Source organism: Nicotiana attenuata, chromosome 1 (assembly GCF_001879085.1).
Source record: "Nicotiana attenuata strain UT chromosome 1, NIATTr2, whole genome shotgun sequence".
NCBI classification, from domain to species: Eukaryota; Viridiplantae; Streptophyta; class Magnoliopsida; order Solanales; family Solanaceae; genus Nicotiana; species Nicotiana attenuata.
This window is the reverse complement of record NC_031989.1, coordinates 62,265,291-62,279,587: the sequence shown is the minus strand read 5'-3', so window position 1 is coordinate 62,279,587 and position 14,297 is coordinate 62,265,291.

Below are 14,297 nucleotides of genomic sequence, written 5' to 3'. Positions count from 1 at the left end.
GATACTGGATGTGTGTAAACAGGTTTGGAGGCAATGACATAAATTTTTGCGATTTTGAGAAATGGTATGATAAACCCATTGAGTAGGGATGCCACAAAAAATATTTGCAGTATATTTGGAATATGAATTGTGAATACCGATGCCGTGAATATGAAATGAAACGAAAATTGTGCAATTGCAGGAGAAACTAAAAGAGGCGGAAGAAGAAGAAAAAAATAAGCTGGAAGAGAAATTTAAGTGGTTGGAGCAGAGAATACTAGGCGGTGGTAACTAACCAATGACATGTATATGTTGAGTGTAGTATTTTATCTTTATGTTTTCCGTGTCTTGTATTTTCATTTGTTGTACTAAATTTAAATTATGTTAAGTTGTTATGTTTATATTTGTGTTGTAGTATTAAATAACAAAGAACCGGAGAAATAAGAACATAATGCACATATAATGTAAACAATAAAAATAGTTTTCATTATTTACTGATTGTCATATGTATATAAAATAAAATAAAAATCAATGTGTCCCACATCCTTTATACTTTAAAGCAGCCGCTAGTCTCAGACGCATCCCATCCCGCCCGGAAACACTATCAGGATCATCCTCATCACGACGCCTCTTTATCGGAGGATGATCTGCAGCATGATCGTCACTAAGGCTGGCAGGCTCGGTAGAAGGGGCCGTCAGTGCAGCAGTAACCTATAAAATAATGACATATATTAGTATATGAAATATATAATAGTAAAGTAAGGGTTGATTGCATAAAAATAATTAAAATGTCTTACCACGATCGCAGCGGGCTCCTAAATATACTCATTCATTTTAGGTATGTGAGTGTCGCACCTAGTGGCCTCTGCGACGGGCGAGGATGATGGCTTCAAAAAAAATATGCTTTAGATATTTATGACTAATCAATGAGATAAATACAAGATTTATGTAATAGTAATACAAACTAACCAAATCCTGAGAAGATCCTCAGCATCCCTCAGTGGTGAGCCATAACTAAGTCGGCGCCCAATATCCACATCTCGTACCGGACGAGCATCAGTAGTCGTCGATGCCTCTGGAGGTCAGGAAAATACGCATCCCAGTCCTGTGAGGTAAAGGCCGTGCCCGCCATCAACAATGGAGTTGACGGGGTCACCTGCAAAGTCCCTGGAGTAAGCCCTAGGCTAAATGACGGGATATCGCTAGGATCATGGTGGTCACCCAGCTGATTAACTCCAACATCCTCAATAGGTAACTCAATTCCCCCTTGCTGGGGACCACCTCCTCGCCAACCACCACGACCTCGTGGGACACACCTACCTCGTGGGACACCCCTACCTCGTGGCACACCCTCTCCTCAAGGCACACCCCTGCCACATCGACCACGCTCAGGCTGCACTGCTGGCCCCCGATGGTACTGCTCTGGCACTATATAATCAGCCTCGTGTGCTAAGCGCTCACTATCCCAGGCTCGCTGCAATGTCCGGGCAGTCAAATCTATAACCTGCCAGCCATAGTCGTGCAAAGCGGTCGCTCCCTCACCGACATGCTGCTGCATCTGTAGTCCCAACTGGTGGAACATATGTAGTCAGCACAACATGTAAAATATTAATTGTGAAACGGTAATGTTAATGTTATAACTAAGTATTCATTAAACGGTAATGTTACTAAATAACATACCAGCGCCCTATGCCTCCCGGCGTATGGAACGAACCGACCGCCAGCGCGATGAACGGGATTCCCGACAATAAGTCGGGTAATGCTGCGGTACCAACTCTCGATCTGTGCCTCTTTCCATGTCTCATATGCCTGTTCAACATTTGAACGATCATCCCGCTGGTAATGAGTCCTAACCCAAGCGGGCGGTGGAGGTACATGCTGCGGTCGACCAAACTTGCGAAGGAGTCGCTTGGTGGCATGATGCTCAACAATATCAAGACATACCAACGAGATGGAAGAGCTCCACATAAGTCGTCCGGTCGAGCAATAATCGGGAAAACTAGCTATAAGCGCGTTGATGTAGGGTGTCCAAATGAACTATCACGTAAAAACAGGAACCGTGAGTATACGCAACACATATAAATCCAGGCCAAGTAAACTTAAGTATGGGATTACCTGCACGTCCTCCAGCAAATCTAACAAATCTCTGCAATACGGGAGATTATGTCGAGCCTTGTACTCGCATCCGCATCCCCGCCTCTCAACCCACCTCCTAGCCAAAGGGAGAAACGGTAGAGGTGGTGCATCCTGAGCTATCGGTGGTAAAGGTGGCTGCAACTGTAGGAACTGCTCCCACGCCCAAACCTAATATACAATTTGGACGTAAAATTTAAGGTATATTTTTATGATGTATGTTATAAGGAAGAGAGTATTTTTCTATGTTTTCCCCTACAGCGGCTGCAGCATAAATCCTGCAACGTCTCGCTGGGTGCCCATGCATGCCCGACACATCTGCCGGTACAAGTAACCAAGAACAGCAGCACCCCAGCTGTACTGTGGTAAATCATCTAGCTACTCAAGATGATGAAGAAATCTCAAGCTGGCTAGGCTTCCCGAAGTGTTCGGGAACAATACGCCTCCAAACATAAGCAGCAACAGCGACCTCGTGTACCACCTAATATCAAGCTCCGGTGTATCATGATCAATGTCATTATGGATGGCCTCCAAATGTTGTCTGATGGGCGTCAACGAAATACGACTAGCCCCAACCAATACACCCTCATCCTCTGGCCAGAAACCGGTGAGCCGCTGCAAAGTCTCCAGGTACTGAGCTCCCGTATAATCTCTCATGCCTCGCGGTAAAGCAACAACAAGTCCATTAACCGGTAGCCCATAAAGGACCTCCACGTCCTACAGCGTGATAGTGGCCTCACCAATGGGAAAATGGAATGTGTGTGTCTCTGGTCGCCACCGTTCTATCAAAGTCGTGAGCAACGACCAATCCAACTGCAGCTGGCTAATCTCAATGATCCTATAAAAGCCTGTATCCTGCAAGAGTCTGACTATACGGGGATGGAGCTGGCGTTCCCTAAGAAAGTCCCAAACATCGTCTATCCTCTTAGAACGTAAAGTCTGGGCCAATAACTCCCCCTCCGGTGTGTAGGAAGACCTATACTTGGCCTGTAGCAGTAGTAGCTCTAGGGAGGCCGGTCCGAGATGCAAAGGCGGAACCTCCATGACGACTACTGTAAATTGAACAAAATTAATTACATGATTTTTCTTTTCCACTGCTTAAATATATTGCAATACCTTGAATATTAAATTTTATTCGATATTTTTACTACATTGTTAATTAGGTTGATACATTTTCAATATTATACTTTTATTTTTTATATGTTACTTTAATATGTTAGTTTTATTATTTTATATGTTAGTTTTATTATTTTATATGTTTGTTAGTTATTCACCTATTTTTTACTACACATGATTTAATTATTAAATATTCATATTTTGATTCCGGACACAATATTTGAGGCCCGTTAGCACCAATGTATCCTAAATTCTTATGTTCATGATGCGAATTTTTTCCTGATTTTTCACTCAACAGGTTTGTTATTTTATATGTTATTTTATTATTGTATATGTTAGTTTATTATTGTATATGTTAGTTTTATTATTTAATATGTTAGTTTGTTATTGACTTATTTTTTTAGTATACTAAAATTAAATAATTAGTTTTCATAACTATACAAGATTTAATTATTAAAAAATTACATCTTGGTTCCGGACACAATATTTGAGGCCCAGTAGCACCAATGTATCTTGAATTTTTATGTTCTTACATTTGTTGACTATAATTGGAGATAATTTGTGTTTTACTATCAGTTTTTTGACGTATTTTTGAGAATAAGAGATACTTAAATGATTCATTTCAATAACAATAAGGATACTACGCTAAAGGGCACTACGTTTTACTACGCTAAAAGGTCACTACATTACAAATACGAACACTTTATCTAGTTTACTACATGGTACTAAAGTAAAACTTTATCTAGTTTACTAGTCTTTTACCAAATTAATAATCTAAACCGGATAAAAACAACAATCAATATCACAAAACAATCACGAAATTACACATACCTATCACGACCCCAAAACCAACCCGGTCGTGATAGTGCCTATCATGAAACTAGGCCAGCCGACACAATCCCAAAACAATTCAACATTTCATTAAAAACTCAATAAAATCCTTTTTCAACTGGAATTCCATATAAGATATAAAATCGAAAACCAAAATGTGAAAAATAAAACCCCGACCTCGGAAGTCACTAAGTCATGAGCAATGCTACAATAGTTCTGAAATAAAAATAAGACCAAAATAATCTAGAAATAGCAAAAAGTACTAGAAGGAAGATAGAGAAGGAGAAAGGCGGAACTGCGATCGCCAAGCAGCTACCTCGCTATACTCCGGTAATAATCTGCGACTGGAATAGTCAACAACCGCTACCGTGACCTGAGATCCTGGGTCTGCACAAAAGGTGCAGGGGGTAACGTGAGTACACCAACTCAGTAAATAACAAGTCCAAACTATGGACTGATATTGTAACACATTTAAATTGTACAGAAAAGTAGGCATGCTCGCAATTCAATTATTCACTCAACAGTAAAGATAAATACCAATCCAAACAATGTGAAGTATAAAGCTCAGCAAATCTCTACATGTCAATGCTAGAAATGTATGAAAATGCACCGTGTGCTCCCACTCTCAAGTGCTCAACCACTCGGTACTGCATATGGACATCCGGCCCAGGGAAATCCATCCCGGAACATATACAGCACTGACTGCAAGTCATCTAGTATCGAGGAACAAGGGTAATCTAACCCTGAGGAGAAATCCATCTCCAGGTATATTTGTATACACACTCAACCACTCGATACCGCATATGGCCATTTGGCCAAGGGAAATCCATCCCAAAACATACTCAACAATGACTAGACGTCACTCGGTACTGAGGAAAAAGGGAAATCCATCCCCGTGGAGAAATCCATCTCCATATGTCAATGCTTCGGACAAATCCATGTCCAGGGAAATCTATCCCTCAATAATATCATCCGCGCTCACTGGGGGTGTGTAGACTCCGGAGGGGCTCCTTTCAACCCAAGCGCTATAACAAGCCAACGAAGGCATAATCAATAATTTGCTTCGGCGTGTAGCCCGATCTCATAATTGTCACTCATAATCAGGCTCTCGGCCTCACTCAGTCATCACTCTCTAGTCTTACACACACGGGATCACAATGCCATAAAACTAGCCCGAAACAATGATATCATGTGCCAGATAACAACAACCGAGATTGAGACATGATATGATATGCATGAACAAGACTGAGTACAGAATAACAATGAAACAAATGAGATGACAGTAAGAAACGACCACTCGGGTCTCAACAGTATCGGCGTGAAGCCTTAACATGGTAATTAGCATGATTACAGCTCATTAACTTAATCACATAATCACAACACAGATATCAACAAGAAAGAATCACTATGCGGTGCCATGGATTGAACCAGGCCACAATTTCTCACGGTGCACGCCCACACGCCCGTCACTTGGCATTTGCGTTACCTCAATATTTAATCATATAACACATAGTTCGGGGTTTTGAACCCTCAGAACCAAGTTTGGAAGCGTTACTTACCTCAAACCAAGCCAAATCCTACTCCGCTACGCCTTTGCCTCTGGAATCGGCCTCCAAACGTCCCGAATTTAACCAAAAGCAATACAACGCAATCAATATAGGCCAAGGAATCAATTACAAACGAAAAACATTCAATTCAATCCAAAATCCCAAAATTCACCCAAACCCGACCCCCGAGCCTACGTCTTGGAATCCGACAAAAATCACAAAACTAGAAATTCCTTCCACTCACGAGTCCATACATACATGATTTATCAAAATCCGACTCCATTTGACCCCTCAAACCCTCAATTAAAACTCTCCAAAATCCCAAGCCCTAACCCCTCATTTCACCCTTAATACCCACTAATTACATTATTAAACCACGGAAAACTACCATAATCACGAGTATTAGGGCTAAAATTACTCACCTCAGTGGAAACCCCATTGAATCCCTCTTCAAATTGCTTCCAAAGGCTCCAAATCCGAATGAAAAATGGTGAAGATTGCCCAAAATTCGCGAAGGGGCCTTTCTATTTATTCTGCCCAGCACTTCCGCATATGCGGCCAAATTCACGCACCTGCGGTCCAAACGCCGCATCTGCACCTTTCACTTAAATCCCCAGCTTCCGCACCTGCGCCCTAGGCCTCGCACCTGCGGGCTCGCAAATGCGGTCCAACATCCGCTCCTGCGGTCCTTCTCCGCTTTTGCTGTCCATTTCCGCTTCTGCGGACCTCGCACCTGCGGTCCCCAATCCGCAGGTGCGGAAATGACAGAAACAGCAACTTCAGCTGCTCAAACCAATTTCCAACCTTTTCGTTAACCATCTGAATTCATCCCGAGGCCCTCGGGACCTCAACCAGAAATACCAACAAGTCATATATCACTATTCAAACTTATTCAAACCTTCGGAACACTCCCAACAACATCAAAACACCAAATCACCCTCGGATTCAAGCCTAAGAACTTCTAAACTTCTGAATTCCGCAAACGATGCCGAAACATATCAAACCTTGTCCGAATGACCTGAAATTTTGCACACACGTCACAAATGACATAACGGACCTACTCCACTTTCCAAAATTCCATTCTAAATCCGATATCATGATTTCCACTACCGACCGAAAAATGCCAAATTTCCAATTTCCCCAATTCAAGCCTAAATCTACCACGGACCTCAAAATTACATTTCGAACGCGTTCCCAAGTCCAAGGTCACCTAACAGAGCTAACCAAATCATAAAAATCCAAATCCGAGGTCAAATACTAAAAGTCAGAACTTGGTCAAACTTTTTAAATTTAAAGCTTCAAGCTGAGAATTGTTCTTCCAAATCTATTCCGATTATCCTGAAAACCAAAACCGGCGATTTACATAAGTCATAATACATCATGCGGGGCTATTCATGCCCGAGAACCGGCGAGCGAAGTGCAAATGATCTAAACGACTGGTCAGGTCGTTACATCCTCCCCCACTTAAACATACGTTCGTCCTCGAACGTTTACGGAGTTGTTCCAAAAGACATGAAATCGCCACGTAACTTTACTATACACATACCCGGGGGTGATCCCACGTCACCCTATCCCATATAGGTCTGATAGCACAACGTAACTGAAATTTCGCAATCCAACCTAGCCCATAAACCTTAGAACCAAATTTCCACTTCCAAAATTATCTATAAAATCAGTATCTCACATCAATACACTGTGTATGTCTGAACAAGCTGTATCCAGTCATAGACATGACCTAAGATGAAATCACATGATATACCACATAACTCAAACACTCACAAAGATGATTTCCAATCACAGCAGTTGCTCAAACAATCCTAATACCGATAATAAACCTCTTATCAAATCAAGCCTCATTCCAACACTTTCGTATACTGCCAAGGATGAAAGAAACACGCGGAAATTATAACCTTCCTCAGATCAACCAGTCATGGAGTTTCCTTTCCTTCGGCAAGGACTATAGTAAATTTCTAAGTCGAATTTCTATATTATCCTTCCAACATGCTGAAATCGAATCCGATAGTATTCATTCTGGTCCAATGACCTCATCTCATCCAACACGACTACTCTGGTGACATGACACATCAATACAATCTAAAGCCACAACTCGTGCAATCCGCACAACAAAAGGTAACAATCCAAATGTACTCAAATCATGGAAAATGACTCAAATGAGAGAGTTGTACCGCAAGCTCACCAGTACCACCACAACACGATGCTAAGAACTCATAACACACCGTAGAACCAGAACATACAAATCTAACCCGAAGGATCATACCTCCACATAACTTCGCTGCAATGCGCGACTCTATCCAAACACCGGTCCACATGAGACACCTCAAGTCACCATGCTCAAAATCGACAATCATGTGCAATTTGATGTCTAGTACCAAAAGTGAATCACTATAACCACGGAGAAGCCAATGACGCAATGCCATACCATCCGGAAAGAACATATCCAATGCGCAATCAAACATGCAACACCCAAATATCTGTCTCACTCAAACTCCGCTATAAAGCCCAGACAGAACCATATCATTTGTGCATAAAATCAACAAATCACAATCTCGCATAGCTTACAGGAGTAGCTCACAAACAAATCTGGGGGAACGAATAAGCTTATCAACAACCGAAAGGTACCTTTCTCAAAAATAGTGGTCCGGAGTCAACATACCCGACTCGATGCAGAACACACATCCATATTGGCCTACCAATGAACCCCAAATCAACTCTGGTTACCCACAATAGATAGATAACTCTCTGAAAGTTCACAATGATTGAACCATGGCACACACTACCATCGGACTAGCTTTCCCATATCTTCACAGTCCACAACCACGAAATAACTTGTTTACGAGAACTCCCAGTCTCCCAATCCATAGAACATACAAATTACAATCTCTGATCTCAACTCCACCGCTTGAATGTATAACATACCTCTAATACTCAATCATCCTACGAGGGATACTCTTATAATTCTTCTGTGCCACCATGAAAAGAGAGCGTTGCAATACCAATGAAGTACCTTTAACTCAAACACATTGCCCTTTCTAAAATGTATGCCCTCATCAAGCTGCACCAATTAGTGATATCATTTACCTAGTCATCTGAAACTGCCCATGTTGCCTAACAATTTATGACCTTCCTCTCAGAACTGAACCGTGACCATATACATGCAAATCTCAATCCTACACAACATCCCACATATACCATGCCATCCTATGATAATTGTGAGAACTTCAAAATCCAATCCGAGCCACAAGCAACTACGTACTCAACTAGCCAAGAACTTTCCATTTGATCCCACCTAGAAGAAAATCACTATACATCACATGCTCCTTACGCCAGTACAAAATATACATATCTAACCGTGGTAGAAGCCATCAAGGACTCTCCGAACCCCATTTGCACAAAACCAAACCATCAGGACTGAATCCTTGTAGCTCAACCAAGCTACGCAGGTCACCAAAAACCCAAAAGCATTGCCACGAGATACCTGTAGAAACTCATTACTTCATAAGCACCCGAAGAACTAATCATATCCCTTACCATGCTTATCCGACCTACTGCCAAGTTGTCCCATTTATCCAAGTTCCTTCTGAATTTCCTTCGAATTGATACTTTTCCTTGCCATAATACCGCAATCCCCAATCCAGATTCACCGCACGAGACCCAAGCATAAAACCACACCGTCTAAGGCTCATAAACCACTGAATACTCTCTCAAATATCCCCAAAAGTACCACATTAAAAATACTTACCCTGAAGAGAATTCATGCGAATCTAAATCCATTACCTTCACCTTCCTGATACTATTATGTAGAATCCATAATGATATAGAAATTCCACAAGTCTTGATACCCTTCAATGTGAACCTTAGTTTCTAGCAAAATACACATCCTGAAGATCCCCCAATTGTTACATATACATCTTGAATCCATTAGAACCATTCTCGGGAGTCATCCACTCTGCTCAAACCTCAATCAGACAGATCAAACGGACAGAACGACCTGTGCTCCATTAGCACTCCAACACCCCAGGAAGTAACCCCACCTTAATGCAACCAAATAAATTCCTGCTCCATGCACATTACATCCTTCACCAATAACAGCTCAAGTCATTCCATGATTCTTATGCACCCATAAAGCATAACACAACCCTATCCAAAATCTCCTTTGCTCGAGTCATCCTTGATGTCAACCCCTGTAAGCCGCAACTGATTCGTCAGTATACCTGCTACGACACTTAGCCGCGCAATCAACTAATCAATAGCAGACTCCCCCACTTAGCTCAAAGCCATAGATCAAAACACACAAAAACTCACGACGCCCATACTCTATTACTGCTATAATACCATAGTGAGATTGAACTAAATCCTTCATAAGCTCGTGCATCATAAACCATCTAGTACTTCAAATTATGTGCGAATTTCGCATTCACCCTCGTAACAGTCGAGACAACTCTCATACGCGATCCAAACTCAATATGCAACACATATAATTCACTAGTAAACGAGGACTCGCTACAAAACCACATAGGGATCACACGCCCTCAGGATACCCCGCAGGAGATAACCCATCTTCTTCGTCTCAAACTAACATTTCTTTATATCCTTCCACCGTCATGAATATCACGCAATCACTTAATCTTCCTGAGTCTGAAACCATATAACGACATGAAATGCACTTCATTCCCCACTAAACAACATGAAAAGATATTCAACACACCCATAACTCGGGGCTATACATCAAATCAAGATGGGAATCAAGCACCATATAGTTCTTTCTACCCTCAAGCAGACCCTTCTCGTCACATTCAAATCATATGAACACATTTTGCAGTCACATCATGCTTATCACGTAGCCATCCAGCCATCACTCCCACTAATAGGGACATTACTGAACATATAAATCCAAAAGCACGTGCTCACACCATAAACACATCAGCGCTCAAGCTACAGGCAAGGCCCGGCCTCAAGTCCTCCAAGCTTACCCAATAACAACACACAAAAATCACATCTCGCCCCTCGTTCAGGGGATCACAAGTCGTCGATGCACAGCTGATGCCGAGCTCTCATGCGCGCATACGAACACGTGGAAAGAATTCAAAGAGTTACACTCCAAGCTGAATCAATGTCGCACGATAAGAATTCAAGAATGTGGGATTTCCTAAAGGTTTTGCAGCCTCTCGAAGATAAGTACAGACGTCTCTGTACTGATCCGCAAGACTTTACTAAACCTGCTCATGACTCGTGAGACCTATGTAACCTAGGCTCTGATACCAACTTCTCACGACCCCAAAACCAACCCAGTCGTGATGGCGCCTATCATGAAACTAGGCCAGTCGACACAATCCCAAAACAATTCAACATTTCATTTAAAACTCAATAATAACCTTTTTCAACTGGAATTCCATATAAGATATAAAATCGAAAACCTAAAATGCGGAAAATAAAAGCCCGACCTCGGGTCTCACTAAGTCATGAGCAATGCCACAATAGTTCTGAAACAAAAACAAGACCAAAATAGTCTGGAAAGAGAAAAAAGGTACTAGAAGGAAGATAGAGAAAGAGAAAGGCGGAACTGCGATCGCCAGGCAGCTACCCCACTATCTCTGATGATAATTCGCGACTGGAATAGTCAACATCGACTACCGTGACCTGAGAACGTGGATCTAGACACAAGGTGCAGGGAGTAACGTGAGTACACCAACTCAGTAAGTAACAAGTCCAAACTATGGACTGACAGGTAGTGACGGACTAAACCTCAACAATTATAACACATTTAAATTGTACAGTAAAGTAGGCATGCTGGCAATTCAGTTATTCAACTCAACAGTAAAGAAAAATACCAATTCGAACAATGTGAAGTATAAACCTCAGCAAATCTCTACATGTCAATGCCAGAAATGTATGAAAATGCATCGTGTTCTCCCACTCTAAAGTGCTCAACCACTCGGTACTGCATATGGCCATCCGACCCAGAGAAATCCATCCTGGAACATATACAACGCTGACTGCAAGTCATCCAGTACCGAGGAATAAGGATAATCCAACCCTGATGAGAAATCAATCTCCAGGTATATATGTATACACACTCAACCACTCGGTACCGCATATGGCCATCTGGCCCAGGGAAATCCATCCCAAAACATACTCAACAATGACTAGACATCACTCGATACCGAGGAAAAAGGGAAATCCATCCCTGTGGAGAAATCCATCTCCATATGTCAATAGTACGGACAAATCCATGTCTAGGGAAATCCATCCCTCAATAATATCATCCGCGCTCATTGGGGGTGTGTAGACTCCGGAGGGGCTCCTTTCAGCCCAAGCGCTATAACAAGCCAACGAAGGCATAATCAATAATCTGCTGCAGCGTGCACCCCGATCTCATAATTGTCACTCATAATTAGGCTCTCTGCCTCACTTACTCATCACTCTCCAGTCTCACACACACGGGCTCACAATGCCATAAAACTAGCCCGAAACAATGATATGATGTGCCAGATAACAACAACCGAGACTGAGACATGATATGATATGCATGAACAAGACTGAGTACAGAATAACAATGAAAATAATGAGATGATAGTAATAAACGATCACTCGGGTCTCAACAGTATCGCCGTGAAGCCCTAACATGGTAATTAGCATGATTACAGCTCATTAACTTAATCACATAATTAAAACCCAGATATCAGCAAGAAAGAGTCACTAAGTGGTGCCATGGATTGAACCAGGACACAATTTCTCACGGTGCACGCCCACACGCCCGTCACTTGGCATTTGCGTCACCTCAATATTTAATCATATAACATATAATTCGGGGATTCGAATCCTCAGAACCAAGTTTGGAAGCGTTACTTACCTCAAACCAAGCCAAATCCTACTCCGCTACGCCTTTGCCTCTAGAATCGGCCTTCAAACGTCCCAAATCTAACCAAAAGCAATACAACGCAATCCATATATGCCAAGGAATCAATTCCAAACGAAAAACTATCAATTCAATCCAAAATCCCAAAATTCACCCAAACCCGGCCCCCAGGCTCACGTCTCGAAATCCGACAAAAATCACAAAACTAGAAGCTCCTTCCACTCACGAGTCCATACTTAAAAGGTTTATCAAAATCCGACTCCATTTGACCCCTCAAACCCTCAATCAAAACTCTCAAAAATCCCAAGCCCCAACCCCTCATTTCACCCTTAATCACCTCTAATTACATGATTAAACCACGGAAAACTACCATAATCACGAGTATTAGGGCTCAAATTACTCACCTCAGTGGAAAACCCCTTGAATCCCTCTTCAAATTGCTTCCAAAAGCTCCAAATCCGGATGAAAAATGGTGAAGAATGCCCAAAATTTGCAAAAGGGCCTTTTTATACATTCAACCTAGCACTTCCGCATCTGCGGCCAAATTCACGCACCTGCAGGACCGCACCTGGGTCCAAATGCCGCATTTGCGCCTTTCATTTAAATCCCCAGCTTCCGCACCTGCGCCCCAGGCCTCGCACCTACGGGCTCACAGATGCGGTCCAACATCCGCTCCTGTTGTCCTTCTCTGCTTCTGCGGACCTCGCACCTGCGCTCCCCAATCCGCAGGTGCGGAAATGACAGAAACAGCAGCTTCAGTTGCTCAAACTAATTTCCAACCTTTTTGTTAACCATCCGAATTCATCCCAAGTCCCTCGGGACCTCAACCAAAAATAACAACAAGTCATATACCACTATTCAAACTTATTCAAACCTTCGGAACACTCCCAACAACATCAAAACACCAAATCATCCTCGGATTCAAGCTTAAGAACTTCTAAACTTCTGAATTCCGCAAACGATGCCGAAACCTATCAAACCTCGTCCGAATGACCTGAAATTTTGCACACGCGTCAGAAATGACATAACGGACCTACTCCAATTTCCAGAATTCCATTCCGACCCCGATATCAAGATTTCCACTGCCGACCGGAAAACGCCAAATTTCCAATTTCGCCAATTCAAGCCTAAATCTACCACAGACCTCCAAATTACATTCTGAACGCGCTCCCAAGTCCAAGGTCACCTAACGGAGCTAACCAAATCATGAAAATCCAAATCCGATATCAAATACTAAAATTCAAAACTTGGTCAAACTTTTCAAATTTAAAGCTTTAAGCTGAGAATTGTTCTTCCAAATCTATTCCGATTATCCTGAAACCAAAACCGATGATTTACATAAGGCATAATACATCATGCGGGGCTAGTCATGCCCGAGAACCGGCGAGTGAAGTGTAAATGCTCAAAACGACCGGTCGGATCATTACAATATCACAATAAAAAGTAATTAATTAATATTCTTTTTGACAACTAATAACAATTTCTCTTTACAAATTATTTTAGCACACTAATACTATAGTCTGGATAAAAAACAAAAAATTAGTTAAATAGCAAAACAATCATAAAATAACATAGAGCACATAAAAAATAACTAATATGCATTTTTTATATAAGTTTTATCAAAAACTAAATCGGAATACCTCAATTTAAGGTTTTAGGAAAGTCGAAGAATTTGTGATTTTGAGCCGAAACGACCAACAACGTCCGAGATAACTCCTTAGCTAGCATGTGGGACCAAGAATCTTTACTTTATGTGGGACGACGGGCTCCACTCAAGTTTTTGGGTATTAAAAATGGAGGGGGAGGGGGCAGAT